Consider the following 17,465-nt stretch of genomic DNA (forward strand, 5'->3'; position numbering starts at 1 on the left):
TTTTGAGTCCCTCGCTACGCTCAAGATTCTACCTTAGAATCACTCGCTTCGCTTGTGATTCAATTATAGAATCTTTCGCTTTCTCGGGACTCAAAATAAACACTCGCAAGAAAAACCAACTTTCCTCTCTTGTTGCACAAATAACTATATCCCATCAAAGCAGACATATGCCCAGTTTGAAGCGTCTTAATAATGACATGACTACTGGTCGTATTTGTGAAAAAATGTGATATTATATGATATTTAAAGTAACTGGTAGCCGAATAGTAGGGAAAGAGGACGACAGTTTCTAACACTCGAAACGTTGCCTTCTTTAGGGCGTCCACTAGCTGGTGCGGTTGCACGGAGCGGGTGAGCGGGTTAGCGATAAAATGTGACGTTTTCAATCAAAAGGTACCACATTGTCGCTTACCGTAAGGACGAAAATTGCTTGTATCTTTATACGAAAAACCTGTCAGAGCGTCCTTATGGCAAGCGACAATGTGGTACCTTTTGCTTGAAAACGACACAAATACGTATGAGTACCGGCGAGCGTGTATGAAGCATTATGAAAGTAAAGGAAGCGAAAGAGGTATGTCAGGATCGTAGTGTAAATCCGTGGTCTCGGCCTACCCCTCCGGGAAATAGGCGTGAATATATGTATGTATTAACGCTAACTGGCGCGGACGCGTGGCGTGCGACGGATTTTACCTACAATGGCACCCGCGTGATGCGTGTGCCCGCTCCGTGCACCCGCATCAATTACTTAAATGGTTGAGCAGTCGTGATACTCGTGACCTAGCTGAGTACGCCCGAACAATTGAGTAATATACCTCTTGTATACGAGTAGCATTATCAAATTTGTAGGCTAGTTTTGTTTGAGGCGGCCCGCTATCAGTTTCTCTGTAACCAATATTTGCCTAAGTAAACTGAGCTTCCTGTCAATTTGGGCCATGATTGAACACAATGGGCTGGCATAATTGAATGGGAGATACCCGAAATTGATTTATTTAGGATATAACAACATTAACAATCTTCTTAAGTTCTTACCTGTAGCGGCATTCATGTTTTGAAATCTTAACTTGATCTTTATCGATCGAGCGCGATTTATTTTCACTTTAGGCAAAAATGCTTTCGTATATATATCTGTCCTTCTGTCCGGATTATCTCTTCTATCGTTGCATGCCTTAACAGATTCTCGTGAACCTTGGAAATCTAAAAAAATAATGAACCTGCATTTTTTTTTGTTTTTTTTTTCTAAATGACTTATATTATAATAGTGTATATAATACGACCTTAACATTACTTGCTCGGTTATTATCGCGCGCGTGATACACGTGAGTTGAGATTTCTAAAGTTTAAATAGGCCTCCTGTACAACGATATCGATATCTCTTGACGGATGTGACCGTTTTAGGGTTCCGTAACCAAAGGGTAAAAACGGGACCCTATTACTAAGACTCCGCTGTCCGTCTGTCCGTCTGTCTGTCAGCAGGCTGTATCTCATGAACCGTGATAGCTAGATAGTTGAAATTTTCACAGATGATATATTTCTGTTGCCGCTATAACAACAAATACTAAAAAGTACTGTACTGAGGGTTCCTCAGTGGGCGAGTCCGACTCGCACTTGGCCGGTTTTTTGAAATTTAAAAAAAATAGTTTACCTTAGCATAGGTTTATCTAAAGCAGAAGAAGTATTACGGCTGATGATTATAATAATGAAAAGGCGTTGTATTATGCACTTAATCAAGATCAGGGGTACAAACAAAACAGCGTTATATTACCATAGACAAAGCTCCCATCAATCTGTATACGTCGCCCGTCACGTCGCGTCGCATAACACAGTCGGTCGCGCGTCACACAGCATAGCGCGTCAGTCGTTATTGCACGTGATCATGACGAACTGCCGCTTTGGCAATGGATACAAACGTAACAGTCTAACAGTGTTTTGTTTTTGAAATTTATATTTATGTTGAGGACAATTTTAAGTGATGTTAATATTCATATACATTCATAATAATTCATATTACACGTCGTTTTTCATAATTACATAAAAAATACAATTAAATTACAATTAGGTATATAATAATAAAAACAATGTCAAATATTACAAAAAATGTTATACCCAAAGAGAATATAACCACTACGTTTGTTATAGCAAACAATAGCTAAAGACCCAGGTAGTCCCCTCAAATAATAGCAACGAACTGAGGTCATGTCCCCAGTGGCTACGCGTCCATAAACCGTACGTAATGAAGGACTAAGTTAAACATTAAACAAGGTCCCTGTGCGGCTGCAGGTCGGATTTGACTTTGTTTTGTGATGGGATAATTATGTTGATTTGTTGAATCGTCATATAAGAACATGTATTAAAAATATTAAAACGGGTCATTTTTTCGAAATTTCGCTCCATAACGAGTAGTTTCTTCAACGGAGCACGCGTTGGGGGATGGACTGTACCATATCGGTGGTCAGTGTGGACGAACCTTTAGCGAATGACAAATGATGTGTACAACCCATAAATTCATATCGGGGTTTTTGGTGCGGGAGTGATTCGAGTAAGAGTAGAGATAAACAGATAGGTTTGTTTGAGAAAACATCATGTTATGCCTAATGAATAACGACCTATCTGTGAATTTTATACTTACTATGATACAATTTTATTTGTGCCACACAAGCTCGTAAAGACCCTATTTATGTTTTAAAAACAAAAGAGAAAGTTGCATTTTATCTACAAGAGTGAAGAAGTAATTTGATGAAAATTCTGAGTTGATTTCTGATGTCGGCGGTTAGAATTGACTTTTAAACGATGATTTTCAATGATAGGTATTAAATAACGTTAATTTGGATTTGTTATGTATGGATCAGAATGCTTGGCGACGAAAGTGACGGCTGAAAGAAGAGTGCACGCGGAAATGAGAATGTTGAGATGGATGTGTGGAGTGACGAGAAAGGATCGGATTAAGAATGAGTATATAAGGGGAAGTTTGAAAGTAACACCGGTAACGGAAAAGATGAGAAGTAGTAGGTTAGCGTGTTATGGGCATGTGATGAGGAGGGATGAATGCCATATAGGCAAAAGAATGTTAGGGATGAATGTTGATGGACGGAGAGCGAATGGTAGACCCAAAAAACGATGGATGGATTGTGTGAAAGAGGATATGAGGTGACGAAAGATAGAGGAGAATTGAAGAGAAAAACGTGTTGTGCCGACCCCGCATAACGTGGTATAAGGGCAGGAAGAATAATAATTTTTAATTTCATCTTTTGTTTCATTAATTATTTATTAGGTACATTCTGTTTTTTAAGTCAATACCTACTCTTTGGCTAATGTCAAACATTCTCGCACCGAAAACCGCGATGTATGCCGATCATTTGACAATAATGCTGAAAACGATTTAAGTAAAGATTTAAACTTGGGAAAATCAGGAATAACGATTTAAAACTTGTTAGCATTATTATTTTGATGATATTCAGATTTAAGGCACTTTAGCACACTGGATCCGATTCGCACGTCGCTCCAATGTTTGAGCAAGACAACGCTATACGCGTATTATAGCGACATCCCGCTTGCGCGTCGGATCCAGTGTGCTAGAAGCGCCTAAAGCTACAATTTCAATTTTCTTAAATTTCAAATTCTAGTAGCCATCTCTAGGGCATTTGAGCTTCGTTTAGAGCCGGAAATTAGTATCTCAATTTGTAATTAATTAGAAAACTTAGTCTGGCTTAAAATACTTAAAGTGTATTTTATATAGCAGCTGCTTTCAATACTGGAAATAGATATAAGTAGACTTTATTAGTACCTCAATAAGGTATAAAATACAGGATTTTGTCAAAACGTCTTGATTTTCCTGTGAACCCGCTCAGAGCTTGAGAGGCGTAACGCGTAACATAATTAAGTACCTATGCAAGATCAGAGATGCTACAGGCATTAGGGTCAAGGAGGGAAGAGTGGCTCGGTATAAAATAGACGGGTACAGTGGCTCAAGCCATTTACGCATAACAGGCTTGAGTTGTACACGACTATTTTCCACTACCACTGCCATTGTTCTCTCCTTGACCCTACTTATTAGAGAATTAACTAAACATATGTGACCTGTTTTTGGACGTTTTTAATAAAACCGGCGCATTGCTGAGAGGTACGCGAATAAAGCGCTAGGCTCAAATAGGTCATGAATTTGATTTTATGGGCTAACAAAGCCACCAAGTAGATGCAGGTAGAGGGGTGGGGTTGGGGCAGACCCACACGGAGAGTGGGACGTGGACACCTTCCTTGACAACTGGCTATAGGAAACACTAAATGGAGTATTGTGGAAATCAAGGGTAGAGGCCTTTGCCCAACAGTGGAACACCTAAATTGACTGATATAAAAAAAATTGGTCAGATTTCACTGTTGGTCTTCTGGTACACAGTCTTTAGTTCAAGAATCATTCTTCCCCAGTAACTGTTGTCACGATACTCAAGATGCTACCCGTGCACTTTTCGAAACGAAACCCTGTTTCTGTGTTGATCTTTCTCATAGTGTTAAGTAACCGTCGTTGTATCAAGACACGTCAACTTGATTCCCTTGGTGTGGTAGGCTGTCAGCTCCCGACCGATTACGTCATTTAAATTTCAAATTTGATTAATTGAATCAAAGTTCGACGTATGCCACTTAAGGAGTTAGGGGATGGCATGACTTGAGAGTGCTTAAGTACGCGAAGTGTCAGAAATTAACATAATTATGAAGGAAAAATGTCTGTCATATCAAGTGCGACCATACTACGTCAGTAGTTTATATTTATTAACTTAATGACAATATTAAAATTGTAAACCTAAATTGAAAACGTAAGGGCTACTTGCGCATTCCAGGGTTAGCCAACTAACTCGGAGTTAACAGTTTATACAGATTTTAACAGTTTAATTTAGTTGGCTAACGCTGGAACGCGCATGATAGCCGCCCTGTGGTTGTGTGACGTCACGACCCATACTTACAGTTCGATGAATAAACCAGTTCGTATTTGACCGCCCAAAAACTCTGTTTCATTTATAAATACCTAAGTGCCTATATAGTAAAATATATACCTAAATCATATACATTATCTCACCCCTTCTGTCACGCAAGTGGCTCTAAAAAGTTTAAATTGAATAGACGACTTTATGAAAAAAAAACGTCATAAAAATAGCTTAAAATTACATTCGGTATAAACACAGTGAAGATTTTATTTCAAGTTTCTTTTGAATCATTAGGGCGCATTCAGACTACAGTCCGACGGATGAGTAATTCAGTCACGTAGCACGCAATCGACTTCTTTTAAACAAGTTTTAGTTTCTTGAACCTTTGCGGGATACGTAGCGTTTTGGGTTTCATATGGGGTAACATAGGGTTGACAGAAATATAATATTTTATTAAAATAAAATGATTTGAATACTTAGTCTGAATCTAAACAGTAAACACAATAACTTTTTGAAATACGCGAGGTTAATGTAAAGGACATTAAGGTTTCGCTCTTGCGAGAGGTAATCATGTAGGTAGCATACCGCTAACTAACTAACCGCTTGCACAAGGCAAAGTGAGATGCTAACTAACAATTACTGCACGTATATTTAATTCTTTATTTTGTCCCTGGGATTAGTATACTCTAAGTGTGGGGTAAAATTTGGTGCGGGAGTATTTACATGTAGGCCAATCCGAACGTACATTTTGATATTAAAATTACATATGTACTTTTGTAATTATTCGCGCGTGTATTTCGCTCGTATTTGTTCGTATATTATATTGCCGCGAGCGAGACACAATGGTAATTGATAAAAAAATGGTGATGACAAAATTCGTGTGTTAGTACATTGTGATACAAGTGTGCTACGTTGGTCATTGTAATGTAAGGCTATAGTAAAAAGTGATACTCTTTATTAATTTTTTTAACATAAGTATTATATTTAAATACAAAAAATTACTTGGCCTTGATAAACATTGTTTTTGTTTATGTATAAATATTTTTTTTACGAAAAACAGAAAATAAGCATACATTCAATTCGAAAACTCGATGACAGGACATGCCACTCTTTTGAAAATCACTCTTAACACACGAGGCGATATTGTGCTTTGAAATAAATAAATAAATTGAAAGTTGCAATTGAAATGAATAAATTACGTACAAAATAATATCTGTGAAAAAAACGCCAATTTCATAGGGAAGGAGTAAGGACCTAATAGTACAACAGTTGCCATCAGATCTATATCGGAGCGGCCAAGGTTTACACATAATTATCTAAACATGCCTCTATTGCCAAGGCATTAGAGTGCTATTTCATTATAATAACAAAACTTCCGTGAGACACAGACATATTAAATATATTAATAACGGGTCACTCACGTATTTTAAGTCGAAAGACGCTCGACATGTTTCACTCCGTACCGAAAAGTGTCATCAGGAGCTTGCGTTGATGGTGACGGACCGGCACTGCTGATGACACGTACGGAGTGAAACATGTCGAGCGTTTTTCGACTTAAAATACGTGAGTGACCCGTTATTAGCACCTCGGCCGCTCCGATATATATCTGATGGCAACTGTATTCCGGTGAAAACCGAAGTTCGCATATCGCGGGCATCGTTCTCTTTTACTCCAATTAAGGTAATGAGAGTAACAGAGAAAGATGCCTAGCTGTAATAAAAAGTAGGATTATGTGTGTTGCGAAAAAATAAATAAGTAAATATGATTCCAACGTATAGTGGCAACCCTTGGATGTAGGATTGTCACGTAGGTCCATTCGTTTGACTCAATTTTTACAATTTAATACGAATAATATCTGATTGCAGAAAATGTTCCATTTTTGTTGATATTTGTTCCTTAACTTACAATAAATAAATAATAAATATTTACACTAATTGACTAAGCCCGTGAAGGAGTCAGAGGAGACTGCAATGCACATTCTCTGTTCTTGTGGATCACTAATGTCAAAAAGAAGTACCTACTTAGGGCGGCACGTACTGCAACCCTATGAGGTACAGAACATTACGGCCCAAAGAATCTGGAATTTTCTGGATTCAACGGGCATTAGTAATGCCCGATTAGTAATGAGCAATAGATCACTGTTTGGTCGACGTGACACTCAAAGGCCCACAACGCCCCAATAATAATAAATAATAAGCCCGTGAACGTGAAATGGGACTGTGCAGGAAACGTTAAGAGAGGGCAATAGAGAGCACAATGACATAATTAAAATCATTAACGGGTCTAACCCGATAAAATTTCATTATTTGACATTTTAAAGTGTTATAAGTGTTACAATGGTTAAAATTACAGACAAAAAATGAGATGGGAAGACGAGTTCAGGCAGGTGGCTGGAGCCTTCTGGAGAAGACAGGCTCTGGACAGAGACTCGTGGAGGAATATGGGAGAGGCCTATGCCAAGGGCAACCAGACAAGACGTCTGCGGAGAAAGGCTAGCAGTAAGCAGTAAGTAAGTAAGGTTAATACATGTATAAATACGTATATTATGTGTTTCAGGAGATAAACGGCGCGATTCGGGAAATGAATTAGAGATTCACTAGATATGAAATAGTAAAGATATGTGACGTCCCACGGGTAAAGGTACCTTATGGCGGTTGGCGCTTACGCTATTATTAACGCCGCTCCAATTAATATTGGATGTCGCTTACGTCGCATAGCGCCGCAATAATTTGCGGCGCGATACGACGTAAGCGCCAGCCACCATAAGGTACCTTTTGCAGTGGAACGTCACATTTACTATTTCATATCTAGTGAATCTCTAATTCATTTCCCGAATCGCGCCGAAAGGGCCAGAACATCAATCACAATTTTACCAGACTGATCAATGTCACCAAGTTGTGAACTATGTAACTTTCTTTACAACAAAATTAAGCGAACAACGGTGGAATTTTTTTTTCTATATTTTTTGTATTAGGTACTAACAGCTAATATTGGAGAAATAATAATGAATGAACAATCGGTACTTATATACGGAACCCAAACTGAGGCTACCTCTCAAATCTCGCAATACGCGATTGACATAATCTTAACAATTCGTCTAGCTCCGATGGCTCCCCATCCAATTTAGTGCCGGGACCAAATCAGTAGTAAAGTTAATCTTTAACCACACTCGGTGTGGGGGTGGTGCCGGCCCCGTATGTTATCATCTCGATTGGACAGGTTGAACGCCTTACATTTTGTAAAATTATTAAAGTGAAATGGGGCTTGGAATTTTTAACTTTATTCCATATAAACTACAAAAGAAGACATTGTTTGAGATTCTGAGGGACTGGGTCTTTATACATATTATGTAAATGAAATTATGGCGTATAAATAACACTTGCACTGTGTGTGCTTTCAACAACGTTGCAGATTTATCTTGGTCTAACTCTAACATGATATGCGCGATCCTGATGGGCACGCACAGCATCTCGCTCACGCTTACGCTCAGTAAGTGAGAGAAAAACCTGAACCTGAACTGAAAACAGTTTAAATTTAAAAGTAGAAAAATTACTGCCTTGGGTGAGACTTGAACTCACGGCCTCTGGAGTTCAAGTCTCACCCAAGGCAGTAATTTTTCCACTTTTAAATTTATTCTAAGCTTAATAGCATCAATCGCAGACGTTTCTGCTTGTTAAAAATTAATTTTGAAAACAGTTTATTTGTATGTATAAACAGCTGATTTCACTCGCAAGTTGCATAAATCTGTGTTCCTAAATGGGTAACGGACAGCCCCATGTGCAGAGCGTGCATGGCAGAAGAAGAAACAACAAAACATATTCTTCTAGACTGTAATCAGGTAGATGTATATAGGAGCAAATACCTAGGGAATCCATGTACACTAAATGAGGCAACTAGCAACCTGAAGACTTTGCTAGGCTTCGTGGAGGAGCTGGGGTGGTTAGAGTAGCGCTACCTCGTTTCACGTAAAATAGGCACATTGGATGTCGAGTTGCGGAAAATGCCCAGCATAACTATGGGTATAACGATTGCATTATTGAACGTGCCGCGCGGCATTGCATTTACAGATTACAGATCGGCTCCCTGTCTTCTCGAGAAGCCACCTAATCGATCTGCATTTGCTATGCACCCCAGCAATAAAGGAACCCCATATGCCGCGTGTAGAACACACCTAATGTCCTGTGAGATTGCGAGATTAATAAGATATTGTGCGGCGTTTCCTCGCAAACAAATCTGATGAAATAAACTCGGATATCAAGAAGTCCATCTCATGTTTAATCTTTCTCTTTGTGGAAGCGGTACTTTTTAAATAATTAGATATTAAATAGGTATAGTTTAGTAAATTGCGTGGGGTCTCGCGTATTGAATTCCATTTAGGTTGGTAATTAATATTTTTCAACTCGATCACCTATTCACTATTGTACCTAAATACATAAAATATCACAGAAACAAATAAATATTCGTCATAAACGCACAAAGTAGATGCTCTTACCAAGTTTTGAACTTTGGTTTGAAACATGGTAAGAGCATTAACCTACTATGTGTGGTACTACTTTGTGTGGAACTTAGAGCATCGTAACAAACATCATCACTATCAGCTACCTTAGAAGACCTTAAAGTGTTTAAAAAGTGCAGTCTATAAATATTTTGTGTAACTAAAAAATTGTAGTTTTATACCTACCTAACACGATCTATAATATGTTGTTCCCATTGTGTTAACATTACAATGAAATTGTCGCAATCGCAGCCTGTACCACGCGACCAATGCGTCGTAAGTGCCGAAAAATTCATGGTGCTTACGCGTTTAGGTCGCGAGATTCACACCGCTTTTATGGTTTGTTGTCAAAACGACAGCAACTCATGGCACAAAATACTGATTATCTGTACCGGTTCTATACGTTAGTAATATAATAATAGTTCAATGGTTGTTCCTGGCTTTAAGTTTGTCATCGATTAGGCATTCTAGTGTGCAGTGTGCATCAGAGACTATACTTAGCGTCGCAGATTAGAACAACTAAATCACATTAATAAAGAAACAACCACTTCATTGATATCTGAGTAAAAGTGGATACAGGTTAGCGACTACTAATCAATCCATCCAAATCTCATTAGTTAAGTTTGTCTACCTTTACTGTTATGCTGCCGTGATTGGTAAATATAGCTCCGTCACTTGTTTTGCCAAAGAGATTGACAATAGTAATAGTCGTCAACCACAGCTACAATGCTGCGCGGCACTGCATGCTTGAAGTCTCAACCAGAATGTAACCTTATCCGCTTCTAAATGTGTAGCTTCACTCACCACATAGCCCGATTCAGATCGTCTTCATGACTTGGGGTGCATCTCATACACGACTTTTACCTATCAGCGTAAGCGATCTTAAAGGATGACTCACGTTAGACCGGGCCGTGACCGGGCCGGAGCTTCCGGCGCTTCGTTTTCTATGGAAAACATCACGTGATCACCTGTCATGTCATAGAAAAGTAAGCGCCGGAAGCTCCGGACCGGACACGGCCCGGTCTAACGTGAGTCATCCTTAAAGTTCGTATCAGAATAAGATCAACCGTAACAAACTGTTAAAATATCTGAACCGAGCTCACTCACTCTTACGTTATATTAGGTTATATTACAAATTTCAAATACGGAATATCTAATATGCGAATACTTCACTACTACATATTTATACATACTTTACACTCAGCTTTATATTAATTTTCATTTATACGGTTTTACCTATATATGTGTTGCTTTAGTCACTACAGCAGTGTGTGAATCGACCTAGGGTTTCAAGCGCTCCAAAATCTTCCCCGGCTTTAATATACCCAAAGTGACTAAACTATAACCTAACTTCTGCGTCAGTTATCGCTGTTCACACTTCTCAAGCGCGCAGTGAAGTATGTGAGCAACTCGCTGTAGTTACATTGATTTAATAACTTGCAAGTTTCGGATTATTGTGCGGAACTATGCTAAGAGTTGGTACTGTCTCGCATGATAGATTTAAGATACCTACGTATAAGTATGTTCCTAATGCTATACCTACTTAACTGATTACTTAATTTTTAGTGTACCTGTTTAGTTTAAGATTATTTTAGAGCGCACCGCCAACAAACTGTTTCACAGTTTGGCGAACATTAGATTAAGGTACTTATAATGTTATAATTCTTGTTAAATTTTCAATAAAAAAAAAGTTTCCGAGTTTTGGCGGTACGTCAAAGCTGTATAAAGGATGACTCACGTTAGACCGGGCCGTGTCCGGGCCGGAGCGTCCGGCGCTTACTTTTCTATGACGACAGGTGATCACGTGATGCTTTCCATAGAAAACGAAGCGCCGGAAGCTCCGGCCCGGACACGACCCGGTCTAACGTGAGTCATCCTTAACTGTATTTAAAAAAAAAAATCACACCATGCATGAAATAAAGCGCCAGATAATTATTAGTAAAACATAGATAGCAGTTATTTTCAAACACAAATTCGATATAAATATACATGAATACAAACTAAACCTAATCATTCCTTGCGTAATCACGTTTCGTCTACTGAGTACTGATTGAATTAGTCGGCCCGTCAAAGGCTTGGCACGTTTCCCCGGGGCACAAACAAACAGAAGGTTTATGAGTCTGCTGGGTGGATCGGTGGAACTAGAATCACTAGTTCAAATCTAACATAAAGGCTATTTAAAAAAAAAATGTGACGATTCTGCTGGCAACAAACGATCACGAAATAAAAACCTATCAAACTATGTACTGTCCGCGCGCGAATTCCGTGCACGGCTGAGGAATGTTTGGAATGTTGGGCGTCATGACAAAGTAGTGTCATTTTGTACGTACGAGCGCGGCGCACACCCTCCCACTTCCTCGACCTCCGACTGCACGGAATTGGCGCGCGGACAGTATGCCAACTATACTTACTTCACTGGCTCAGCGACCCGAAGTGGATTTTGGCCTCCGACACTAGATTTCGCCAATCGTTCCTGTGCGATCCGACGCCAGTCAGTCGCTTTAACGTGTTTAATTTAAGTATTCATATTAGGTATACAGGTAGGAAAAAATTAATGGGCCCTGAAAGGAAAGTGCCTTAAAACTTTAAGTTAGCTCATTTTACTTGAAGGAAACATTCTTTTATTAAAAAAAAACAAAACTGAAAACTGCATTCAAAGATTTTAAATTTTTATTTTGCTTGTAAAAAAATATTCTTGAGGACAAAATATTCGATTTTATGAATATTTTGTACGACAGACGAGTGTAAGACCTAATGTCTCTTGTTAATGTTAATTGACATTAACTGTATCGAATATTAATATAATAAAATAGCGAGTGTTTCTTTTTTGGAATTTATAGTCGGTTCGATTCCCGGGAGAGGAAAGCGAATTAAAAAAATCTTTGAATGCAGTTTTGTTTCTTGTATATGTGTGTTCAAAACGCGAGTTTTATTACTACTATTTTAACAAAAATACGTAAATTAATTTTTACATAATAATGACACTATCTTAGTACACCAGTATATAAAAAAAAAACATTTATTAGAGAACATCATAACATTTTTTTTTAATGTCGCTTTACGATGTCGTCAAATCTTTACTACCTGCTAGGCGTTTATGAGTCTGTAATAAAAAGGTGAAAGTCACGTTGCGAATTTTCAAGAATGCAATATTAAGTATGTTTTTTTTACTGAAAGTTAATAAAGAGGTTAGAGTATCTGAATTGAAGGTGATTCCGATGTTAAATAATGCAGGAAGGGATAACTGGGTCTTTGTGGGCTTTGTTATGTAAAAAACTGAGTAAACAAGTACTGAGTTGTTTTTCTTGCTTTTATTAGAATAGAATAGAATAGAATAGAATACTTTATTCGTAAACACACACAGACAATAGACATACATTAAAAGAACATGAAAATAAAGTGTCACGAAATGGCCCCATCTCAGCATGCTGCTGGCGACTTCCAGCGCTGATCTTCCGATGAGACCATCAGGTAGAATCACGGAAGGTAACAGACAAAAAGAAAGCAACATAAAAGAAAGAGACATAAAATATGGCGAAAAATAAAATTACACATCGTTTACACAAACTAATACAAAAAGAGATAAAATATGACGACATAAGAACATAACATAAGTACATAACATTAAGTTACACGGATCAACCGACCGAACATGTGCCGGTCCGGTCGGACCATATCGTGGCGCGACATTAAGCGTGCATAACTAGCGCCAGCGTGCATAACTATTATGTGTTTATATATATGTTAATGAAAGCTATGACACTGCAGTAATATCATGTGCCACATAAGAATACGTATTTACGTATATGACATGTTCTTATATTTCTACTAATGTTATAACTCAAATGTATATGGATCTGATCTGAAATAAAGAATATTCATTCATTCAATAAAATAATGTCACAGGTAAATAAATAATAATTTGTAATGAACATCAGTTTTAAATTATTTTTAAAAGGCTTTTAGATCAAAAAACAAGAATACACTAAATACTCTACATTGGTTATCATTTTTCTAACTGAACTGTTTATTATTTTCTTTATTTAGTTTAAATGCAAAAATCAAATAACAATATATCCACTATCGGGTACAGTCAGCAGCAGAAGTTGCTAAGCGGGCGAGGTGTTCAAAATTACCTTGACACGCTCTTATTCTCTTAACAATAAAGTCGCGTCATAATAATTTTGAACACTTCGCCCGCTTAGCAACTTCTGCTGCTGACTCTACATTTTTTTATTTAAAACAAAACACTGGTGGTGGATTCCATCCACCAGTGTTTAGTTGATCGCATTCGCTCTTTCAGTTATCCGATTTACCTATACTAAATTCCACTACTTTCATAGAACTTTCCAATAAAAAATCAACAATCAAACAAAAAAAAGCACCAAGCTCAACCTATTCCACTAACCGATTGAAGAAGAACGTCCAAGCTTTTTGAGGCTTTTCTCATAAGATGATATTAGTAGTAGACGTGGTAAGCTAGTAAGTGAATGTTCCAGTGATTTAGATTTGGTTTACGTCGCTAAATCCGAGATTTACTGCCGATTCTTGGCTCCACACGGCGCGATGTAACTTGCGGGCTTCCTTAGATATATTTAATAGATGTTACACACGGACAAACTATCCTAAAGTCGATTTCAAGCAAACATAGCCATTTTATTTAAATATGTACACTAGTAGGAGAAAAAAGTATCCCAAGATTATTATTCCCTTTCCGTTATGGTTTTTCATAGACTTTGTATGGCGGTAACGGAATAGAAGGAACGAAAAATGTATTGAAAGCTTGGGGCACTTTTTTCTCCTATTAGGATCGAAAAAGCTTGTGATTCTAAGTGGAAATAATATAAAAATTCTCAAACCTAAAAAAAGTCAAATGTAAACTTCAATAAAATGGCCCTTTTTATTATAAATATTATTAAAAACGGGCCTTTATTAGCTTTTATTGGTAGTTGGTTGGATTTTATTGGTGTTGGCTGATATTTAGCACGTTTAATACTCCGTAAAGATGGTATTTGAAACTGTGCTATAATTATCAGGAACTCGCCCAAACAAATAAACATGGTAAATACGCCGTTTACAATAATACCACGAAGAAACTTCGTGTAAGGCAAGGGTCTTAAAAATGTTTGGACAATGAACGTATCTGCAATGAAAACAGCCGAGAGAATATAAATAGGTAAGGAGAGTTGAGAATTTCAGCTAGTCTTGAAGAAAATAATAAGCCTAAATTATTCCGGCTTACTCTAACTTTTGACGCCTCACACAGCGGACCCAAGTCATGGATAAATCACATAAAACGAATGGACACATTGAATTCCAGAAGTAAACGTAACTTATTTTTTTTACATGGAGTCATGCATTTAGGCATTCCGCCTAGCCGGGGAACTAGGATGGATGGAAATACCGACTAAACCATCCACGGTATGCCCGTCTCGCAGCAATGGTGGCAGTGACACGGACGCGTAAGCATTCCACCGCGAACACGTCCTGCTGCTGACAGCCGAGGCTGTCCCCTCCTTGGACCCGAAGGCCCTGGAGCCGAAGCTCCCCCTCTCGAAGGTAGTATGCAAAGCGACACCACATACTGGTCCCTCATAACAACCTCCACGCCGGGAGAAGAAGGAAAAGGAAGAAAACTCAGGTTGCCTTAGCGATTTTTTTATAGAGGTGGTCATCCTCGTGGCCAACTCTCCCTCATTGAGAGGACACCGTGTGCGGAACCCCCCCACGACAGGACATTGGCAGCACCGGTAAGCAGTTACCTGGAAGCCAAGAGATTACTTACCGGTGCCCCCGGGGCGCACCGTCCAAGAGCCCTTCCCTTTCCCCCGGACCAGCTGATCACGAGGAATGAGAAGGGACTCGGCACTCTAGGTTTCCTGTCCGTAGCACCCCAGACGTAACGTAGGGCCAGGGATATTTTTTTCACAATTTTCATATCGGCCCCATGGGAAACTTAAAACATTTTTGACATTCGGGATCACGACCCCGAAATTGCCCAGTATTGATGATGATTATTATTGTCATCCTACCTATACATAATATACATATATCGCTATGCATAATATAGTTTGTAATAAAGTAAAAGTTTTAACCGGTTTGTTCGCTAGCCGCATCAACACTATGCTCCATCACTAGCGCAGTGGGAATGTGATAAAATGTTGAGCCAGCTTAAACTCGGAACGTTACTTGAAAAACTACCGTCCGTGTAAGAATTCCAGATAAAAGTTTAATATTAACTCCCGACGACTGTTGGATAAGGCAAAATTAAACAGATACTAGCATATTGCGAAAAATACATTTTCTTTTTTTACTTTTGTCTTAACAGTGCTTTTTTAGATCAGTTTTCTCTCATCTATATTTTTATGAAAACCTGCTCGCAAAAAGCTTCATGAGATGCTCATAACATAAATGATCAATCTTCATTATTTTAGTTCCGCTACAATACTTTACTCCTCAATTTCAACCACGTTACGCTACCCAGCAGCTTTTAAAAGAGGATGCAACAAGACCAAAAGGCAACATGTCAAGTTTCAGGCAACCTATATCTGTTCTTAATACGGTGTTATAGAGTACATTTTAAGTCAACAATTTTATTAAAATAAAACTTTTTTTGTTTTCCGTGTGTCCGCCGCCCGCATTTTGAGCAGTTAGTTAAGCCCATGTTTAACTTCTGACCGTTGATTAAATAATTAATGTTTCTATTGGTGCAACTGGTTAACTTTACCATAGGGAAGTTTTTATCTACAAAGTTTAAATTTGTTTAGTCACATTAGATTAAGAACGTACGTAAATTATATGACGGTTAGACTCAAAACCTAAATATGTTTCACGTTAGTTTAAGTGGTTATTCTTTATGTTACAGCAGGATTGTTTTCTAATACAAAATTTGACGTTTAGTGTAGTGTATGTAATAAAAAAGCTGGGAAACTTAACGTTAGAAAAAAAAGCAGTTTAATTATCACCTGTTGCAGCGTAATAAAACGAGTACGAAATTAATGTTTTTGTGTTTGTTTTGCAAACTGGATGATATGAATGAATATTCTACATTGAAGCCTTTTATTTATTCCTATAATATATTCGCTTTACTGGCAAATAAATTTGGACGAAGAAACAAGCAGGGGGTTGGTACATAAGCATAAATGTCATCTGAAAAATGTAGTGTGGGTACTGACATGTTTTATTTTTATTTTAAGTTATTTCAGCCCTACCCACGACTTACGATTACGAATACTTACGATTGTATTTGTTTATTTTGGTTTATGTTTCCTAACTTAAATAAATAACACTAAGAACAAATTAAATTATTTTCTATGAAAATATTTTAATTTGTGGTTTTTCAAGTAGACACACTACTATTTAAACTATAAACTGAAATAAATGTCATATACGAAGGAAAAAATGACCAAAGCCTCCAGTATCCAGAGCTGGAATCGAACCAGCGTACCCCGTTTACCGGACAGGTGCCGGACACTGGAGGCTTTGGTCATTTTTTCCTTCGTATATGACAATTATTTTAGTTTAAATAAATAACTATCCGCTATAGGAGCATTCCATGAAAACGGTAAGTTTTTCATCTAGTTTTCCTCTTTAGTTATGCAATGTCTACATGTAGGATAAAGTCTTGATGTATTTTGCATGCGAATCGCTTACGAAATTTTGCTTTAATTTTGAATTACTTTGTCGACTTGCGTATTGTAGTAGAAGTAAATGAAACAGTCTATTAAGAAAACAAGCAGATTTAAGATGATACCAATATAACACTGTAAAAATGCAAGCCAAAAAAGAACCAAGCTCGGAAAATCGAAAAAATGGATCTGAATGTCCCTTAGGAATGCTCCTATAAGAAAAAGCCTGACATTTATCTCTAGTCATCCAAATTCAAAATTAAAGCAAATGGAACAAAATATTCTATTCCGTAAATGCGGTAAAATAGGTAAACATCATTAATAGTTCTATTACAGAGCCCGACCGGGCAAACTTTCTAGACATCGATTTATTACAATATTCGGAGACAACTTAAATTATGACAGATTACACTACTAATTGATTTAAAA

At 37.8% G+C, this 17,465-nt stretch overlaps 1 long non-coding RNA gene across 1 annotated transcript in view; it reads left to right on the forward strand.

The window, feature by feature from the left end:
• The first annotated feature begins 2,834 nt into the window (after positions 1-2,834).
• Positions 2,835-17,465, forward strand: part of LOC134755231 (uncharacterized) — a 234,391-nt gene continuing 219,760 nt past the window's right edge. Inside the window, exon 1 of the long non-coding RNA XR_010129015.1 lies at positions 2,835-2,999. This is a non-coding gene — a long non-coding RNA (uncharacterized LOC134755231). The remainder of the gene's footprint in view (positions 3,000-17,465) is intronic.

This window comes from Cydia strobilella, chromosome 2 (genome assembly GCF_947568885.1).
Source record: "Cydia strobilella chromosome 2, ilCydStro3.1, whole genome shotgun sequence".
Taxonomy (NCBI): domain Eukaryota; kingdom Metazoa; phylum Arthropoda; class Insecta; order Lepidoptera; family Tortricidae; genus Cydia; species Cydia strobilella.